The sequence below is a fragment of the Mus musculus genome, chromosome 17 (genome assembly GCF_000001635.26).
Source record: "Mus musculus strain C57BL/6J chromosome 17, GRCm38.p6 C57BL/6J".
Classification (NCBI taxonomy): Eukaryota; Metazoa; Chordata; class Mammalia; order Rodentia; family Muridae; genus Mus; species Mus musculus.
The window spans coordinates 5,696,557-5,708,910 of record NC_000083.6 but is presented as its reverse complement, the minus strand read 5'-3'; the positions used below and the strand labels follow the sequence as shown (position 1 = coordinate 5,708,910).

Genomic DNA, 12,354 nt, shown 5'->3' with positions numbered 1-12,354 from the left:
AAAAGGAAGCGGGGTCCTACATTACAGCCTTATGTATGATTAAAGGAAGCTTCCAGACACTTAGTTCCAGCGAGAAGCATGACTTCCTATTATGGATGAAACACCTCTGCCATCTCTCCTGTCCTCCATGACACAGACCAGGAAGCCCTGAGAAAAGCTAGCGGCCTGGAAACCAATGGTGGCCCCACTGGATCTGAGACTTGGTGCTGAGACACGTACTTAGTCTCTTCTCTGATTAAAAGAAGACCTGGGAGGGCATGAAAGAGACCTTAGAAATAGAGACACTGGGTAGAGACTGGAAAGTCTCTGGATCAAGGACTAAAAGGGGCTTGGAAAAGTTGTGTTTGAAGAAAGCTACAGAAAAGAGTGAATTTAAAAAAAAAAAAGGTTATGGGGTGGTGCTGGAGTATTCGGTTAATCCCAGCACTCAGGAGTCTCACGCAGGCAGATTTCTGTGAGTATGAGGCCAGCCTGGTCTACAGAGCAAGTTCCAGGATAGCCATGGCTACCTGGAGGAACTTGGTCTTAGAACAGAACAGAACAGAACAGAACCTGTCAGGCCTCAACGTGGAACTCAGTGCTGTACAGATGTGGCCCGTGGTCCACATGGGTGCTGTGGAGCTAGAATTCAGAGCTTTTCTTTTTCTTCTCCATCCTTTTTTTCTCTTTTCTTTTCTCTCCTCATCCCTCCCTCCCTTCCTTCTTTGTGATCAGGTCTCATTATACATGGCCGTCCTGGGACTCACTCTGTAATCCAGGCTGGCCTTGAACTCATGAGATCCATCTGCCCCTGCCTCCCAGAGTGCTGGAGTTAAAGGCGCTCGCCATCACGCCCAGGAAGAACCTTCCTTCTCTGAGGTACAGGCTCAAGTAGTCTTAGTCCCCTAGATTGTCTTGAGAAGCCCGAGACCCAAGAGAGGGAAACCACAGTGGAGGCTTGAAGCTTCTAATCTAAATGTTAATTACATCCAAATTAAGTTAAATGTTTTTAAAGATTCGAAGTGGAAAATTGCTTTTCTTTAAACCTCAGGCTTCTTTTATTTCCAAAAATCAGAAGAATTTTCCCTTTGCAAGGTACTTTGTGTTTGTGTTCTAGAGAAAATATTGAGATCCAGTGACAAACATCATTACCTGGCCTTAGGGAGAACGCAGCACTCCTAAAGTAACCCTATAGGGACAGAAGAGAATTTAGCTTAGCAAGGGATTCGAGGACCGAGTCTTCATCACTAAAGGATTTCTATCTCCATCCGGATCTAAGCTGTTAACAGTCCCCCCCGCCCCCTGCACTCAAGGCTGGGAAGTTACCCCTGCCCGATCACTTTTGAGACCATTCGTGCTTTGACACAGCTTTGGCTCCCACCTTGCCAGGACCCAGGCACTGTGCAAAGCACCTAGCATGATTTGTTTATTTATTTATTTCTAGTCTATATGTGTGCATGCTTGTGTGTATATGTGCACACGTGTGTGTGTGTGTGTGTGTGTGTGTGTGTGTTTGCATGTGTGTGGAGGTTGGAGAACACCCTTGGGTGTCATGCAAGAGATACTGTTCACCGTCTTTTAAGACAGGGTCTCTCAGAGGTCTGGAGCTGACCCCTGAGGTTAGGCTGACTGGCCAGAAAGCCCTGGGAATTCTGTCTCCACAACCCCAGCTCTGGGATTACAAACTGTACTGGCTGGTTTTGGGTGTCAACTTGACACAGCTGGAGTTATCACAGAGAAAGGAGCTTCAGTTGGGGAAATGCCTCCACGAGATCCAGCTGTAAGGCATTTTCTCAATTAGCAATCAAGGGTTTCAGGCCCCTTGTGAGTGGGATCATCTCTGGGCTGGTAGTCTTGGTTCTATAAGAGAGCAGGCTGAGCAAGCCAGGGGAAGCAAGCCAGTAAAGAACATCCCTCCATGGCCTCTGCATCAGCTCCTGCTTCCTGACCTGCTTGAGTTCCAGTCCTGCATCCTTTGGTGATGAACAGCAGAGTGGAAATGTAAGCCGAATAAACCCTTTCCTCCCCAACTTGCTTCTTGGTCATGATGTTTGTGCAGGAATAGAAACCCTGACTAAGACAAATTGGTACCAGCATAGTGGGGTATGCCTGTGACAACCTGACCATGTTTTGGGGTGGACTATGGAAGGACTTTGGAACTTTGGGCTAGAAGATTAGTGTTAAGTGCTCTGTCAGACGTTGTGTAGGAGCTTGGAAGATAATGTTGAGAACAGTGCAGAAGATGGAGGCCTGGCTTGTGAAATTTCAGAGGGAAAATTAAAGACTCTTCCAGGGCTGTTGCTATTTTGGATTGTGACGATTCTGTGGTTCTGGTTAGCTGGGGCTGAAGAATCAGCTGTGATTAACAAGATACCAGAACTACTAAAGTGAAAACTTTTCCTTACTGGGATTATTGATGCTGGTTAGCTGGAGCTAAGAAATTAGCGGTGATTAAGAAGAGACCAGCATCATTGAGGTGACATCTTCTGGGAAGTGTTTTTTGAGAGCACAGAGGCTGTGTTCCAGAGATAGCCAAAGTTGTACCTCATGCTGGAGCAGGACTTGGTAATGTATAAGAGTTACCCAGATGGTACTGGTTTTGAAGGTATGAAGGGGTCATGAAGAGCAGCTGAGGCTCGGCACTGTGAGAGGCCATGGAAGGCATTGGTGAAGGTGCAGCCTCAGTTGCTATTGATGGCCCAGGACTGAAGGGGTCATGCAAAGGAGTTGAGGCTTGGCACCATGAAGAGAGCCTATGAGAGGCTATTGTTGAAGCCTAGTTACAGTGAAAGACAGCAGCGTTTTGGAGATGCCGGTACCATGAGATGACTACCAAGAACAGCAGCAGCAGTGGAGTACAGGCATCTGGAGCCTAGAAGACAAGGTGTGTGCTACAAAGGGCATGGCTAGAGAAGTGACCCAAGCCTGTGGAGGAGCCCAGAAGATCATGAGTTCGATCCCAGACATTGGACAGTTGGAGTTTAATTTTTGCATTTGATTGTGACTGTGCCCTGATATTTTTCCCTCTTGAAGGAAGAAAGTATTTTAGTGGATCCCACAGTTAAGAGACTTTTAATTGTAAAAAGACTTTGGATTTTAAAAGATATTGGATGTTTTTAAAGGATTGAAATTTTAATAGTAAAGACTGTGGGACTTTTAAAGTTATTTAAGATCTTGCTTGGGGATGAATAAGAGCTAAGGGTTGAGGCTTATTAGTGATGTGTTTGTGTCAAGTTGACAAGGGGTCAATTGTACTGGTGGGTTCTGGGTGTCAACTTGACGCAGCTGGAGTTATCACAGAGAAAGGAGCTTCAGTTGGGGAAATGCCTCCACGAGATCCAACTGTAAGGCATTTTCTCAATTAGCAATCAAGGGGGAAAGGCCCCTTGTGGGTGGGACCATCTCTGGGCTGGTAGTCTTGGGTTCTACAAGAAAGCAGGCTGAGCAAGCCAGGGGAAGCAAGCCAGTAAAGAACATCCCTCCATGGCCTCTGCATCAGCTCCTGCTTCCTGACCTGCTTGAGTTCCAGTCCTGCATCCTTTGGTGATCAACAGCAGTATGGAAATGTAAGCCGAATAAACCCTTTCTTCCCCAACTTGCTTCTTGGTCATGAGGTTTGTGCAGGAATAGAAACCCTGACTAAGACAAATTGGTACCAACATAGTCTACCATTTTTACATACATGCCACGAACCCAACTTAGTCCTCCTGCCTACCAGGCAAGCACTTTACCAATGGAGCCATCTTTCCAGTCTGGTTCTTACCATTTAGTTCTCTTACTATCTAACGTTGCTAGACTCAGTGCTTTTAGGGCTCAATATTATTGTTCCATTTTACAGTTGGGGAAAGTGGCCATAGGACCCGGTGCGTATCCAAATTCTGAGCCTCTTTCCAGGGCTGTCTCTGATAGCAGTTCTCTGCTGGTCAAGGTGCCAAGTAGCTAGTTTGTCTCTTCTGAAACAGCTGTTTGGCTGTGCCATTTCAAGGGTCATGTGGGCTGTAGGTCCAGTGAGCCAGGAGCGAGGATGCAAGGCTCACTGCTGTACCGGGGCAGCGTGATTCTTTCAGCAGTAAACACTAGCCCATATCTAGAGGCCTCTACCCTCCATTGAGAAAGGGAGCCTTGTTCTCAGCCAGGGAACCCGGGGAAAGTGCAGACTTTTAATGCAGCCATGGGAATGTGACAGAGCTGCTGGTGCACATTATAGCTGTGTCTGTGGAGCTTGAGTGGGAGTGGGGTCTGATGCCAACCATGCAAGTCTCGGGAAGGGGGCTTCTTCCCGTACCTTCTTTTCTCAGCCCCCTTCCCCAAATGCATCCCATCTAACTTGTTGGAAAATAAAATCCTATGAATTAATAGATAGCTTTACAGAATTATTACAGGGTTTCTGATGGGACGCAACGTCTTCACTTCCAAAGGCATTTAGTGATATCTTTGGGATGGAAATGTAAATGCCAAAAGTCACCACATCTTATCACTGCCTGCATGGGATTTACCATCTTGACATCTCTCCAGTATCTTATAAACCAAGATTCTTTGCCTTTTAAACCCATTTCTTAAACAAAAACCGAAACAAAACAAAACAAAACAAAACCCCCCAAAACTACAACTGAATCCCTTCAATATAAAAGCACTTAGTAAATGTAGACTTGCTGCCTTTATGGCATCACCTTGGGCAGCTGTGTGGCCCACTCTAAAGTGGTCCTCTCCTCCCCATCCCTGCGATCTCACTGGCTCCAGCCAGCTTTCCCCTCACCAGTCAGGTTGCTAGGTCTCTGAGTTTTAAAGGAGTTTGACTAATGGACAGTGACGGTCCTTCCAGTCATCGCTCGGGCCTAATTCTATCCATTTGTCTTTTCAAACAGTCTGGGTTTGTCATCTGTTTTAACTCCAGTCCTCCAGTGGTAATGAATGTGTGTCTCTAGGAGAAGGGACAAGGAGGTTCTGGGGAGGCCGGCATTGATGCAGCTCATACTGTAACAGCCGTTCAGAAGCCGTTTTTGCTCCCTCTCCCCCCTCCCCTGACTCCCACAACAAAAGCCTGGGGTCTCTGCTTTTATCTTTTGTCTGTCTCCCCTGCCTTAGAACCTGAGGTCAGACTCTAACATGTGGGCGTGTTGACCAGTCAAGGACCACCCTGTCTAAACACGGTGATCACTCACCGGTTTCATCCTGTTCCGGGCTGAGAAATGGAGATAAGACTGACCGAGTTATCTTACTGTCAGCCTTTCAAAATGTCTTGTTCCTCACAACATCCGCCACAGGCACCCAAAGTCATCGTCCTAAACCTAAGTCACCTTAGATCCCGGGAGCATCGGAACTTCACAGCCCACCCCGCTTCAAACAGGAACAGTCACTGCACATCCCCTTGAGTGACAGACTTCTGCCGCATGGCAGAAAGAGACCTGAGATAAAGACCAACCAGAGCAGAGTTTCTCAACACATGTACCTGCAGAGCTGTAACCTGGCCAATCCTGCCTAGATTGAAATGCAGTTCAATACCCAAGGACGGACTTAGTGTGAAGTTCTGCTACACATTGATCCTTACCTAACTGTCCAAATTCCTCCTGCCCAGAAGGGGAAAAGCCCTATGTCCTACACCCACCTTCTTAGTTCTTTTTCCCTTACAGCCTGCAGTGCCCCATTCACCCAGGTACCCACTGGAGGGAACATATTCATTTTTTTATGCCTGATTATCCCTCATACCCAGGCGATCAACAGGAACTGCTAAATGCACTTCTAGTCTTTTCTAGCCTTCTGTTTCTGAGGCTCACTGGAGCCTATGTGTCTTGTTTTATGAACCACCATACTGGCTGGTTTTGTGTGTCAACTTGACACAAGCTAGAGTTATTACAGAGAAAGCCTCCCTTGAGGAAATGCCTCCGTGAGATCCAGCTGAAAGGCATTTTCTTAGTTAGTGATCAAGGATGGAGAGAGGGACATTGTGGGAGGTGTCATCCCTGGGCTGGTAGTCCTGGGTTTTACAAGAAAGCAAGCTGAGCAAGCCAGGAGAAGCAAGCCAGTATGCAGCACCCCTCCATGGCCTCTGCATCAGCCTCCAGGTTCCTGCCCTGTGTTCCTATGCTGACTCCCTCTGGTGATTAACAGCAATGTGGAAGTGTAAGCTGAATAAACCCTTTCCTCCCCAACTTGCTTCTTGGTCATGATGTTTGTGCGGGAATACAAACCCTGACTAAGACAACCACTGTCACCTCTTCCAGGAAGCCCCCTTCAGTGTGGGCCTCCACATTGTCGCCAGGGGGGACCTTTCAATGCAAATGAGATCTCATTAGCTTCTTGGCCTGCGTTGCCTGGGTGACTCTTCTAGATGATGGCACTCCTGTGTGTCTGCTGCTCAGAGTCCTGATGGCCAGGTTTCCAGATGGGCAACCCCACATCTTGCTTTCTCTTCCTTACAGAACCATAACAGCGACCCCTGCCTGTGTGGTGTATTGGCTTTCCTCACTTACTTTGGGCCTCTGCTTATAACAACAACTTATAACAACAACAACAGTTACAATTACAAAAATCTGGTGGATTTGTAGTTAGGCAGTACATGTTTGTCATAATAACCCTGAACATTCCAAGTTGAGGTCAGGATGTGTGTGGTCTGCGCTGTTATCGGACATTCTACTGTTGGAAGGGCATGGGTCTCTAACTTGGTGTCCTGAATTCGGGTCCTGGCTTTTTGCCTGTTGAGAAATGTCACCCAAAATTCTTCCTAGCTCTTATACTGTGACTCCACTTTAAGAACTGAAGTCAACTGTGACTGCTCTGAGAACACGTGGAAGTTCTGGTGGGCCTCAGCAGAGAAACTATAAAGAACCTACCAAACCCCCTGAAGCTCCAGGAGACCCAGGTGAAGCCCAGAACTAATCGGCGGCTCTAAAAGCAGTCAGGAGTTAACAGTGCACATAAAGTAGTCCTGCCAGCAGCCTTGGGCCTGTGCAGGCGTCTTAGACTCTAAACACAGGGTACTGTTTTTGTCTCCTGTTGGTCACAGAAAGCTTGCAAACACTCCACTGAGTCACTGTGATCTAGGCAGGAGAGCTCAATTAATTCTCTAAACTAAGGCTTCCAAAAGAACAGGCAGAAGTCTCTCTCATGGTCAAGGGCAGTTGTGTAGTTTATGGGGCCCCTCTGTGGAATGGAATCATGGGACAGTTTCTATAAAAGCTGTTCAGAACTTTGAGATGCTTCCAGAAGGACATGACATCCACGCTGGACTGCGAGAATGGACATGTTGTACACCTCTGGAGCCAGTCACAGCTTAACGGCCCAGAAATGATTTTCTGCGCTGTGGCAGATGAAATGTAGAGGTCCGGCTGGCTTTTTGAAAGGGTTCAGGGAGTGTTCGTTAGGCCAAAGCATAGTGAGGAGTCTGTGAGCAGGAGTTAAACCTAACAGCAGCCAGTGGCAGGTCCACAGGGGCAGTCTGAGGCAGGAGGATAAAGCCCTCCCTGCTCAGCTGGAATTCACCACCAGCCTCTCAAAGCTACCAGTCGCAGGCTCCCTGGACCTGGGATGGGGAGACTTCTGGCTGCTGTCTGGGTGAGGCCAACCAGCTAGAGGAAAAGGATAGGATGTCAGGAGAGACCATGAAACCCAGAGAATTGGCTCAGCAAAGGGCCAGACCACCTTGCTTCTCCTCTGCTCTCTTTTATAGTACTGGAAACTGTTTTAGGCTCTATGGCCATGATTCTTAGCAGTTTTTTTTTTCCATTTCCTAGTACTTTGAAAAGCTGTTGAAAGCAGCCTGTTTCAACCTGTCCCCTACAAAGGAATCTACATTTCCCGAAGCCTTGCTCCTGGACACCAGGGCCAAGAATTACAGACCTAGAAGCATAGATCATAGAAATTGAAGTGACTTATTTCAACACCTAATTTAAAATTGTTTTATTGTAAGAAGACAGGCCAGCAGGTGCCTTTTTCAGCATGGCATGCTAATATGCCATCCTTTGGGTCTCAGGAGAACAGCTGTGAAGCCCAGCTGTGGGTGGGTAAGTACTGTGGCTTGCCTGATAGAACTAAGATGCTTGCTTCGAAGGGAAGTGGTTTTGCTTGCCCTTTAAACCCTAGGTTCTTTTAACCAAAGGTCAGGGTCAAGTAGTAGAATAGGTCAGTAAGTTAGTGGGTCAGGACCAGCACCAAAAGGAACCAAGAGACTGCACTGGGCTTAGCACGTGGTAAGCAGTCCGTCTCAAGACTTCATCTCTGAACGGGGCTCACTGAGATCCCACTGACAACTGTATTTCTTACCATGAGCTGCAGGAAAACACAGGGATGAAAGCTATTACTTTACGGCACAGGGAAGGCCCTAAACTAACTATTTGCTGAGTAAATACACATGTGCTAAGTTGTTCTGGAACAGGCCTAAGTCTGTGAGTGGTCTTCATGTCATCATCCTGCAAGGAGAGCAGGGATACTGGTAAGATTTAACACTTAAAAACATATATACTCTGAGGGTCTGTGATGTGTGTGTGTGTGTGTGTGTGTGTGTGTGTATGTGTGTGTGTGTGTGTGTGTGTGTGTGTGTGTGTGTGTCTCTCTCTGTGTGTATATGTATATGTGTGTGTGATGTGTGTGTGTATGTGTGTGTGTATGTGTGTGTATGTGTGTGTGTATGTGTTTGTGTGTGTGTGTCTGTGTGTGTGTGTGTATATGTATATGTGTGTGTGTATGTGTGATGTGTGTGTGTGTGTGTGTGTACGTACGTACATGTGCATGTACATTCAGAAGTCAGCTTTGAGTCTTCTTTGTTCTCTGTCTTGTTTTCTAAGGTAGGTTTCTCTCTGGACAATTTGCCACACATAGCTGGCAGGCCAGTGAGCCCGAGGCTTCTCTCTGCTCCTTTCTTAAGCCCTTGGCGATTACAAGTATGTGTCACCATGCTAACATTTTTAAAAACATATTTCCTAAGGGGATTGAATTCAGACTCTCATGTGCTCAGGCCTATGTGGCAAGAACCTGGCCCAGTGAGCTAGCTGTCTTCCCAGTTCTGAAACCTAACCTGCCCTTCTCAGAGGTTTGACGGTGGAACCACGGGTGAAGGAAATCTTGTTTCTTCCCAGTTGAGAGCACAGACCTCACTATAGAGCTGAAGGAGCAGCAGGGTCTAGAAATGTTTCCTTCTTCTCCAAAGGACAGAGGACAGAGGTGGTGATAGTATTCCAAGAGGAATCTTGATTTAGTCCCCTCCTGGGCTACTGTTGTCCATAAGTGCTACTGCTGAGGAATTGCCACCTTGGAGAGAAACAACCTGCTTCTCAGAGCTTAAATGCAGATGGGGCAGAGACAATCTCCAAACAAGCTTGTGCACGCATCTGCCGCAACAGCACAAGTCTTCAGTATTAAGGAAGAGTATAGGAAGGAGTAGGTCTGGGAGGCCTCCTGGGGGCAATGCATACCAACATGTGGACTTGAGAAAGGAGCCAGGGGCTGAGGCTAGACACGGTGCCTACCCAGCTGGAACATAGGGCTTGTGGGATGCTCATATGGTTCACGGCCCTTCAGACAGGTGGAAGGCCTGTCTAGTGGCTAGATTCTGCTTGGCTGTGGTTACTCTAGTGTCAGACAGAAGCTGAGATGTGTGGGGAGCAGGGATTTGTGTTGGAAGCTCTCTAGGAGACTCCTGGGTGGGTAAGAGCTATTGGTAGCCCAGGGCTGCTGGGACAGGGAGGGGGGAGGCAGGGAGGAAGGGAGGGAGGGAAGGAGGGAGAGAGAGAGAGATGGGCAATTGGGGGTCTACCTGGTAAGTGAAAGCCCAAGGTGTGGAGAGGGGTCAGGTGAGCAGAGTGCAGTAGGGAGGTGTCCCCTGGGACTTTCTGAGGAACACTGACATTCAGTATGTCACCAGGGAAGACGGATACACGGCATCTATGTCTCTGCAAGTGGAAGTATCTGGTATCAGCCACATCTACCAAGTCTGGAGCTTGGAAGAGAGATTTGTGCTAGAGTTAAAAAGTGTTCAGAGAGATCTGAGGGGGTGTGTCCAGAGCTGAGTCCAATCTGTGACACACGGCCACAGAGCATACATAAAGAAAGAAGGACAGAGCAAGTCCACAGACACAGCAGCAGGAGAGGAGGGAGAGAGAGGGAGGGAGGGAGGGAGGGAGGGAGGGAGGGAGGGAGAGGTGGGGGTCGGGGAGTCTGGCCAACAGAAACAGACCTCAGTGGAGTAATTACTCTGGCTTTTTCTGGGTGTTGAAGAAAAGTATTTTTAAAACTGACTGCATTTAGACAATTCCAGAGAAAGCGAGAAAGCACTTGGCCAGAGGTCATCCCACTGTTGGCTCACACCCAGCAGCACACACCAGCCTTGCACATAGTAGCCTTTCAGAACTGTGCGTGGACATTAACCCCAGATGAACCAAGGCTCCAGAAAGTCTGTGCTTGAGGCATTTCTGTTGCTGCGACTTGTGCTTTAATCTTGTTCTTTTGTGTAAAATAACTTCAATGAACAAACAAATAAATGCACTGATTACAGCAGCTATCATACAGTGTAAAATGTAATGCAAATGTACCATGTTAAATCACTATGGCCCTCTAAGGACGTGAGCTGGAGAGATGGCCCAGCATCTGCAAAGATGCTGCTCTTGCAGAGGACTTGGGTTCAGTTCACAGTACCCACACTGGGCAGCCCACAACTACCTGCAACTCTAGCTTCAGGGAATCTGACACCCTCTTCTGGCCTCCAGGGGCATCTGCATACATGTGGATACACAGAGAAGCAGGCACATACATACACACAAACAAAATTTTAAAAGAAAGCAGGTCTTTTAAAAGCGCATATACACAAGGGTCCAAGTCTTACGTGAGAAAATGTGACAGGCGTATCTAGAGAGACCAGAGGGCTGGTCGGTCAGCAGTTCTGGTTCTGTGGATGGGTGGGTTTCCCACTGGACACTTACGGTTGGTGTCTAATAATGTGTTGGCTTCCCAGATCGTTAGATGATGGGCAGAGAGAGAGCTGGCTCTGCATGGGGAGACCTCTGGTCTTTCTCTGTGATAGTCTCATGCTGTAAATGAACAAACTGTGCATTCGGGGTACAGATATCCCCAAAGGGACAGTTCTGTTCTTGGCACCTCAACAAAGGTTGAGCTCTTGGGTCCAAGATTAGAGCTTCCAGTGAGTGGTCCTACCTCTCTAGTGTGAGTGATCTCAGCCCTGCCTATCTTTTTTGTTTTTAGTTGGATAGTTTATTTACATTTCAAATGTTAAACCCTTTCCAGGTTCTCCCCCCAAACCTCCTTTCCTATGAAACCCCCCTCCTTCTTGTATAAGAGTGCCCCCACCACCACCGAGCCACCCACCCACTCCTGCCTCCCCACCCTGGCATTCCCCTACACTGGGGCATTGAGCCTTCACAGGATCAAGGGCCTCTCCTCCCATTGATGCCTGACAAGGCCATCCTCTGCTACATATGTGGCTGGAGCCATGGGTCCCTCCATGTGTACTCTTTGGTTGGTGGTTTAGTCCCTGGGAGCTTAGCGGGGGATTGGGGGGGGGTCTGGTTGGTTGATATTGTTGTTTTTCCTATGGGGTTGCAAACCCCTTCAGCTCCTTGGATCCTTTTTCTAACTCCTCCATTGGAGACCCTGTGTTCAGTCCAATGGTTGGCTGTGAGCATCCACCTCTGTACTTGTCAGGTTGTGGCAGAGACTTTCAGGAGACAGCTATATCAGGCTCCTATCAGCAAGCACTTCCTGGCATCCACAATAGTGTCAGCCCTGCCTCTTCTTATTGGGTGTTCAGCTACATCCCTGACTCCAGGAGCTGCCCAGAGACTCAGAGTGTCAGACACCTAAAACACAAGACCTTCAGGGACAAGGCTCAGTAAAACTTCAATGGGTCAGTTTGCTTCCACTCAGGGTACAGATTCCTGGCTCTGATCCTAGCTAAGGTCCACTAAGCCTATCTGACTGTGGGGCAAAGATGAATGGGGTCATTGCTGGGACCACAACAATGCCATATAAGGGATCTGTGGGAGTGTCTGCAGCCTCCTCTGTGAAGCACTATGACGATCCATCCCCATAGGTACAGGAAACACTTCCAAGTAGCATGTGAGCATGCTCTTTATCTCCATGGAGAAGAGACCGCAGACCATCTAGCTCTTCCACTGTGGCCTCACGATGGTGCCAGGGCATCTACAGTTCTCCTTTCCATTCATACTAGCTGAAGCGCTACTCAGAGTCCAACCTCTGTGCTCTAACGCCATCCCTGGGTGTTTGAGAAGGACTCACCTTCTCTGTGGGCTCTGCCTCTGACTTCATATGTGTCTGCCGCTATTCCCTTCTATGGTCCCAGCAAAGGGAAGATGTTGCTCAGGAGAGAGCCCACAGTGAGGTCTTCTGCTGTGGCATCTGTAACACTTT

At 48.0% G+C, this 12,354-nt stretch overlaps 1 protein-coding gene across 9 annotated transcripts in view; it reads right to left on the bottom strand.

Annotated features, from left to right (window-relative positions):
• Zdhhc14 (zinc finger, DHHC domain containing 14) overlaps positions 1-12,354 on the bottom strand; it is a 261,330-nt gene that overhangs the window by 44,981 nt on the left and 203,995 nt on the right. Inside the window, exon 2 of one of the 9 annotated variants that reach the window (XM_017317407.2) lies at positions 1,132-1,168. The exons of the other annotated variants lie outside the window; for them this stretch is intronic. The gene's annotated coding sequence lies outside the window, so the exon portion shown is untranslated. The remainder of the gene's footprint in view (positions 1-1,131; positions 1,169-12,354) is intronic. 9 annotated transcript variants of the gene reach the window in all.